Below are 9,264 nucleotides of genomic sequence, written 5' to 3'. Positions count from 1 at the left end.
CATATAATTATATAACATTGAAAGTCAAATATAAGTATATATACTTTGACAAGTGTTTTCGTTTTCTTTTCATAATGTAAAAGGAGAATCATTCAAAGAAAGAAAAAGTAGTACTGGTATTCTATTTTTCATTGGAATATGTTCATTTGAAATTTGCATTAATATCTTAATTATTTAGAAATTACAACCAAAAAAAAAAAGAGAAAGAAATCAATTGCTTAATATACCTGGAATATTCAACATATATTAAACATGGATATAACTTAACATGTGTATTACATGTGTACATGAATACACATATATTTCATATAATCAAACATGTATAATTCATCTGTATTTTTGCACACATGTATAACATATATAAAATATATGTTATACATATGTGGTGAAGAACATGTGTTCAACATATATATTTTCTCACAGGTGTATTACACATGTATATTATATATGTTTTACATATAAATGAAACACATATTTTACATGTGTATATTTACACACGTGTATTACATGTATAAAACATGTGTTGAACACATGTGAAACCAAACATATGTTTAACACATGTGGACATTTTTCCTGTGTAAATGCGTCCATCTTCTTAATAATTTCTTAATATATTTGAAAATTTCAAAGTTTTTAAAAATGCCATAATTTTGCGTTACATGACCTTCATTTAAAAGTAAGAAAACTTGAAGAAAAAATACGGCACTAATAATTAAGAAAACTACACGGAATAAAACTGAAAAAAAAAATACAACTAAATAGATTATTCAATTTCGCATTAAGATAAATACAAACTGTAAAAGCTAAAAATATAATCTGTTGTTCTACTCTAATAAGAAGTGTTCAAAATCTCTCAGAAATATTTTTGTCATTGATATACTTTAAACCTTATATAAAATCTGCAGCTTTTTAAAAATCTATATCGTGAATGTTTTAAAATTGTCAAAATATTTTGATAATGTAAAGGGTAAAATAGGATGTAACATCACGATCCAGTATATAAGACATTGACATATTTTTAGCACAATTACTTGCTGCTTCCAATATCTGGAGGTTAATGATTAAAACAAACAAACATACTAGTTTAGTATAACCCCCACCCCACCCCCAATTAAAAATGAAACACAAGGACGTCTTGTACTTGTACATTAACATTTTCAACAATGATTTGCTTTCTTACAAAATTCTGTCTAGTACGTCTTGTATTCTGTGATAAGTTGCCTCCTGTATGTTATGAACTGGAATTTGTATTAGAGAAGTTTGATACGACAAAAGAGCCCCCTGGTGGTCCCCACATATCTGTTGACAAATACCAAGAATTTGCCATGAAATGTCTCTTAATGGTTTAGTTATATAACGTTCATTGTCATAGTGAAGGAGAATATAAAGTTCATTTAGGACTCCTTGATGTTGAGCAGCAGCGCGTTGCCATGGACTTATATATGTGTATAAGTGCCTGATTGCACACTGCAGAATGATATGAAAAGAAAACATCCCAAAGGTGCATAAGTTATCAATTTCATTGAAAAGAGTACGATGGATGCTTAAATCAGCTACTATCTCTGATTCGGCAGTGCTTAATACATATTGCCTGTTGCAAATTGCTAGGATTAGGTAATGTCTGATCGACTGATAATGTAATAAGTATGCGATCCCTTGAATGTACATAACGAAAAGACGTTCTAGCAATACCTGTCTTGGATGTCCAAATATTTTACACATGAATATGTTGTTTTCAGTGATAAAAAAGTTTTGAAGTTGACCATGATGCAGACATGACAATAAAAGCTTGAAACACAAGCAAAATCCTGAAAAAAGAGTAGATGGATTCCATTCTTTTACAAAATTATTTTGAATAACCAAGAATAAAACTGTTTTCATAAAATAGGAACTTTGACTGTAATTTTTCCTCCATTGAGAGACGTAGAGGTCAAATGAGATGAAGTTCAAAGTCACGTTATCATAATTCGGAGGAGTATTAATAAATATTGGGGCACTAGTTAACACAATAATAGGGTGGGGCTTGGAAGAAAATTTTTTAGGGCTGGGCATTTGATCCCTACGTCTCTCAATGGAGGAAAAATTACAGTCAAACTTCACCTTTCAGGTAAGTCTCGTTTAACTTCATAATTTTTCCCCATTGAGAGACTCAATCTCAGTCTCAAATGAGACTTCAGAGTTGATGACCCAATAATAAATACATCACAAAAGCCATTATTAACATCCTAAATAAGTCCCAAACAAATGTTTGAATTTTTTCTCCAAGTCAGATCGTGAAATTGAAAAGATTCATATTTGAATTCTATCCTGTAACCTTTAACAACACCAAGAATCCAACTATAATGAGTCAATCTACACCAACTACATGTATGTAAAAAAAAATGATTTTGCCTGCAGTAAAATTTTCAGGTGTGTTCTTCAATACAAATTGATTTACATTTGTACAAATGTTAGACATATTAACATCATGTGTTACTACTGATTTGACTCCCCCTTCTTTTTCTTGTTGAAACTGAACTGTTTGGCCAAAAAATTGCTCTTTCCGGTCCCATGCATTGGCTTCTTCCCGTAGCTTTGGGAGAGTTTGGGGATTCTGTATTTCCCACCATAATCTTTGTTCGATATCTTTTGCGCAAGTTTCTTTGCCTCTAGGACATTCTTCACTTGACTGTCCAAGTCGTCTCCAAAGAAATTTTCTGATGAGCTCTCTGCGGAACATAAACTAACAAACTGTTTGTTTTTCTCAGGCTGGATAATTTGTTCCCGCCTCTTGTAAGATAAGTTATGGAAAACACATTTCTGAAACTTCAAGATGTCACTACACAGCTGTTTTGCCTTCTTCACATCAACCAACCCTTTTTTCAAGTTGCAATTAATGAGCATATCAAACAGTCTCAATGTCGGAATTATGGCTTTTCCTATAAGATTCTAGGTAGTCTGTAATTTAATGTCACTTTCTCTGTTTTTGGATAACATGTTTTCCCATATGACTTTGTTGACTTTTGGTGCAGAAACATTGTTAATGTTTTTTGGCCTATCATACTTGTTGGAGATTTATTTAATTTTCTCCGAGTTAGTTTTTGTCATGAACATTCTCTCCATTATCTTTGCCAGTTCAGAACTTAACGGCTTGCTTGTCTTGTCTTCATCACCGAAAAATTCTGACAGTTCATTAAGAGCAGAGACTTCATCATCATCTGATGAACCATGAATACTATCGTCTCCCTCAATAATGGATTTGAGTGCTTCATCGGCATCCGATTTATCTGAATTCTCTTCATCAGATTCATCATCGCTAAGTTCGTGAGAAGGACGATTACAAACTTTAGACAGTTCTGTTTTCTTGCGAGGAGGTGGCGAACTACTCTTGTTCAGTCCGCGTTTCCTCGAAAAGTCCGGATTTGTATCCACTGATCAGATTTCAAAGCAGTAAGTTCTTTTTGAACTGATGACATAGTCTTTGACATATCTGAAAAGTTACCCATAAACATGTCAAACACACCATTCATAGAAATATTACTCTGCATGGCAACTGGTGTCGAAGAATTCGACTTCGATTGCATCTTGTGTTCATTACGAGCAGCATCCTCGTCAACTTGATCTACGAAGTCCTACGGCTCATTAGCCATGACGAAAAACAAAAAAATCTGATTCTTTTAAATGCTAACTCCACACCACATGGCATTTAAAAGCAAATGGCGCAAGGCGTTAACAGTCACTGCATGAGTGACGTCACTGAAACAAGTACTGCACATTGTGATGAACACGTGTTGAACAAAATGTGCAACGATATAATATTCCCACATGGGAAAAAGCGCAACAGAACATCTGTTCTTAATAGCAATATTGCTAAATTCCACCGATTACAAAACCAGTGAAAAATTTAATTGATAAAATCCGAAAAGAAAGACCTAACATAACTCGCGTCTGAACTATGAAAAGACACAAACTTCTATGATTACGTGACCTCGAACTTCATCTCATTTGAGACCGAGGCTCTCAATTGGGAAAAACGTATTATTCTAAATATTCTGCAATCGAGATTTATACAGATGGTTCAAAGGCAAAAATTAAGTTTTGCTGTATTGGTAAAAAAAAAAAAGATTTTATCTGCACGGCTTCCAAACAACAAACAAAATTTTAAAATCAAAATAAAAGCCGTATAACTTGCATTTGAATATATGAAAACTTGTAGTGAAAAACTTTTACAATATTTTCAGACTCGCTCTCCTGCTAACAATTCATACACAATATGAACTCTGATCAGCCAAACATAATCCAGCTTCATCATTCACTCAGCAAGGTAAAATAGCTTTCTTTTGCTGGATTTCCCAATCATATTATTATATCTCTAGCGAAACTAAGGCTGACGGTGCTGCAAAAATTGCATTTCAGTATGAAGTTGTACCTTTCAAATTCTTGACACTGCTTTAAAAATATTTCGTCAAACTACATATATTCTCTATGGCAATTTTTTTTTCGGGGGGGGGGGGGGGGTGGTTCCCGATAGATATAAATACAAAGGTAATAAATTATCGTTTCAGGATCATATGTACGTACAAAGAGCTCATTAACATTTTTTGACATTCTAAAAGAATATGATATACAGTAAATATATAGTTACAAGATGTGCATTTCGGCTGAAGTTCTCCGCAAAGTAGTCTTGAATGAGATAATTTTGAATGGCCGATATGTATTTTTGAAATGTTAAGGTAGTCCTGACGATTAAAGCCTAAGTCAGATAATTTTTGAACTTTGTACTTTATTTCTATCAGGAACCACCTCCCCCCCCCCCCCCCCCTTTAAAAATACTTGCCAAAGAGAATTTATGTAGTTTTATGAAATATTTGTAGGCAGTGGTAGGAATTCGAAGGGTACAACTTCATAATGAAGTGTAATTTTCGCAGCACTATCAGGCTTTGTGTCGCCAGGGATAACAATATGATTTGGAATCCTGCAAAAGAAAGCTACTTTACCTAGTTGAGTGATTAAGCTTGATTATGTATGGCTGATCAGAGTTCATATTGTGTATGAATTGTTAGCAGGAGAGCAAGTCTGAAAATATTGTAAAAATTTGTCACTACAAGTTTTCATATATTCGATGGCTTTTAGTTTGACTTTAAAATTGTTGTTTGTTGTTTGGAAGCCATGAATAGAAAACTTTTTACTTATACAGCAGCAACAACTTTATTTTTGTCTTTGAACCATCTGTGTAAATCTCGAATGCAGAATATTTAGAATGTTTTATTTTTGCTAATTTCTGATTGAAAACAAGAACATTTCTGATTTGTTAAGTTAAGGATGTATCTTTTACGTGCTTAATTAATGTCCATGGCGGTACTTTAGAGTGAGTTGTGGGTTTGATTTCCATGGCGTATTTCATAGTGAGTTGTGGGATTAATTTCCATGGCGTATATCAGAGTGAGTTGTGGGTTTAATTTCCATGGTGAATTTCAGAGTGAATTGTTGGTTTAATTTCCATGGCGGTATTTTAGAGTGAGTTGTTCGTTTAATTTCTATGTCGTATTTCAGAGTGAGTTGTGGGTTTAATCTCCATGGCGTATTTCAGAGTGAGTTGTGGATTTTCAACGAACAGGAAGAACCGTGCAATAATTTCTATTCACATGAGCTATATATACAGTGTTCCATACTTTGTATCAAAGAAAATACAGTCCCTTTGGTAGGAAAAGATTGTACGCAACATGGACCTTGTGCAAGTGGAAGGAAAGTTGATCTTGATTATGACTGTGCAATTTGTTTTGCTAGTAAATTCTGGCCATCCATTGCCAATTCTTTTACTTTGAGATGTCGGTCTAAAGGGTGGCCACCGAATCATGTTTTAAGCGAAATCATCAACTCAGGTTGTCATGTTGTACCTAGAGGCTTTAAAGGATCACCACAGGAAAATTCTGAATGGAGAATTTCATTCTCTGTAGCTGAGCAGAAACTTGTATACTGTATGAATCACACACAGTTCTTGTGTTATGGATTGCTGAAATTATTTCTAAAATGGGCACTGAGAGTAGAAGATGCAAATGGACAGCCTCTCCTGTGTTCCTATTTTATGAAAACAGTTTTATTCTGGGTTATTCAAAATAATTTTGTAAAAGAATGGAATCCATCTACTCTTTTGTCAGGATTTTGGTTGTGTTTCAAGTTTTTATTGTCATGTGTGCATCATGGGCGACTTCAAAACTTTTTTATCACTGAAAACAACATATTCATGTGTAAAGTATTTGGACATTCAAGGCAGGTATTGTTAGAAAGACTTTTTGTTATGTACAATCAAGGAATTGCATGCTTATTACATTGCCAGTCGATCAGACATTACCTAATCCTAGCAATTTGCAACAGGCAATATGTATTAAGCACTGCCGAGTCAGAGATAGTACCTGAGTTAAGCATCGATCGTACTCTTTTCAATGAAATTGATAACTTAAGCACCTTTGGGACGTTTTCTATTGAAACAATTCTACAGTGTGCAATTAGGCACTTACACGCCCCACGTATCAGTTCATGGCAACGCGCTGCTCTAAAGAAATTCATATCATCACTTTTAATATCTACTGCTTATCATTTACATAATATATCCATGAACTTGAGTAACAAACGCAGATTAAGAATTGTGTATGCTTGTTTGAATATCTTAAAAATAAGTGCGGAAATGGGATTTATTTCTGATAGGATTTATTTGGTTCTACTCCTGTACTCAATCGGTAAACGTGTGGAGGCAATAAAATATTTGAGGATGATAAAGACAAGTATTGTGCAGCCTTATATCATGTATGGTCCTATTATAGATGGGGAGAGATATCTTCAGGAAGTGGGAGGAATGACAGTGAGTGAAAAAATGAGAAAAACTGTAGCTAGGAATACTCGATTAAATATGTTTATAATAAAAGAATTAGAGTTGGAATACAGAGTGTCGAAACGTCCATTGCTTGTTGTACCTCCATATGTCATGACACTCATGCTATTAGTGTTTTGTTATCGTGATTATCCACATCAACAACAAGATGCCCTGAATGAACTTTATATCCTCCTTCACCATGATAACGGATGCTATATAACTAAACCATTAAGAGACATTTCATGGCAAATTCTTGGTATTTGTCAACAGATATGTGGGGACCACCAGGGGGCTCTTTTGTCGTATCAAACTTCTCTAAAACAAATTCCAGTTCATAACATACAGGAGGCAACTTATCACAGAATGCAAGACGTTCTACAAAGAATTTTGTAAGCAGTTCAATCATTGTTAAAAATATCAATGTACAAATAAAAGAAATAAGGTATTTATGTTTCATTTTTTATATCTGGGGGTGAGGGTGGGATGGATGTGTATAGTCATTAACCTTCTGATATTGGAAGCACCAAGTAATTGTGCTAAAATTAATGTCATGTCTTATATACTGGATCGTGATGTCACATCCTGAAAAGATATTGAAAACAATTATAAAACATTCACGATATAAATTTTTAAAAAGCTTCAGGTTTTATATCAGGTTTAAACTTTATCAATGACAAAAGTATTTCGGAGAGAATAGAAAATAAACACTTCTAATTAGGGTGGAACAACAAATTATATTCTTAGCTTTTATAGTTTGTAGTTTTCTTTATGCAAAATTAAATAATCGTATTTATTACATTTTCAACAGTGAAGTACTGTAATTTATTTATTGAATAAAAGTGATATTCTGACACAGTGTGAAATAGTATCAAAATGGTAATCTCACAGTGTGAGAATATCAGAAGTGCGGCAAAACTCTCGATTTTCCTTCCCATCACGAAGAGTGTTTTAAAAAAACTCCCTGGCCTGTTATAAGATAGAGTAAATGAACCATCCTGACAGATTCTAAAACATCAAAAACAATCCATTTTACAACGTTTTTTAATCTCGCAAATTGTTCACGGTAGCTCAGTCGGTAGAGCGCTCGCTCCGTGATCGGGAGATCGTGAGTTCGAATGTCGGCCGCGACTGACCTAAGTCGATAAAAATTTGGGTAGCAACTGTTCCTTCGCCATGCGCTCGGCACTTTGAAGTGAAAGTTGCGGGTCCTTCGTAGGAGACCTTAACAACCGAGGCCCCGTGTCACGCGTTGGCACGATAAAGATCCCTCATTGCTCAATTGCCCTGAGTGCCGCGTAAAGTCAAAATCTGAAGCCCTTCACTTGTATATGGTGACGTCTCTATATGAGTGAAAAATTCTCGAATGGGACGTAAAACAACATACAATCAATCAATCAATCTCGCAATCGCTTAGCTATGACCTCTCAACCGCTCTATTATGACGTCACAGCCTATGACACTGAGAAAAGACAGAGTCAAAGGGAAAATCAAAGAAAATGTAATAAACAGAAAATTTTATGTTTTGTAGATGAATATGGAATTTATTTCACTTGTGGGACAGGATTTTTTTTATATTTTCACGATTGCGAAGCATTGCATATCCTCTATTTATTATTTGTTTTTTTTTTCAGCTTTATTCCGTATAGTTTTCTTTAATATGAAATATGAAGATAATGAACAGTATTCAATCTCAAAAGTCCATTGAAACGATAAAAATTTGGAGCAGAGCAAACACAGACTTCAAAATTTAGAGGTGGGATCAGGTGCCATGGAGGATTTTCCTTCCAGTTTTCTTACTTTTAAATGCAGGTCATGTAACGCAAATTAATGGCATTTTTAGAGGCTCTGAAATTTTATATAGAAAATATTTAATATTAAGAAATTAATACTTTTTATTCATGTAAAAACAATTTACAGAGAGAGAGAGAGAGAGAGAGAGAGAGAGAGAGAGAGAGAGATGGTTATTAAAAAATTAAAGTAATATCAAAATATTAACGTCAGACCAGTAGCATTACTAATACGATCTAAAACTACTGCAAGATCCATATAGCACTAAGTAATATGTGTGATGGAGGTGGAGAGGATAAACATGAATGCATGGAGGTTTGCAATATATATGCTGAATATTTAGAATCATAATACATGGTTTGTCATAATTCATAATGTATACTGTATGCTAAGCAAATTTGAATGTTGCAATAGATCAATGTCAAGGTCAAAGATAATGAAAAAGTTGACGAATAGTATTTTTGATTTCATATGGGATAAATGTGACAGAATTAAGAGAAAGGCAAACAAGAAGATGGGGGAATAGAATTGGTAGATATTTATTTGAAATGAAAGTCCTTAAAGGCTTCATGGGTTAACAAGACATAGTAGTGAATCATGTACTAAACGAAGTCATATATGGATAC

General features: G+C 33.9%; 1 pseudogene; it reads right to left on the bottom strand.

The window, feature by feature from the left end:
- Nucleotides 1-2,475: 2,475 nt before the first annotated feature.
- On the bottom strand, nt 2,476-7,256 carry LOC133186495 (uncharacterized; annotated as a pseudogene).
- Nucleotides 7,257-9,264: the final 2,008 nt, after the last annotated feature.

Source organism: Saccostrea echinata, unplaced genomic scaffold (assembly GCF_033153115.1).
Source record: "Saccostrea echinata isolate AGI-Se365-2 ecotype Australia unplaced genomic scaffold, CSIRO_AGI_Sech_v1 ptg000014l, whole genome shotgun sequence".
NCBI classification, from domain to species: domain Eukaryota; kingdom Metazoa; phylum Mollusca; class Bivalvia; order Ostreida; family Ostreidae; genus Saccostrea; species Saccostrea echinata.
The sequence above is the reverse complement of the archived record's forward strand: the minus strand, read 5'-3'. Positions and strand labels throughout refer to the sequence as shown.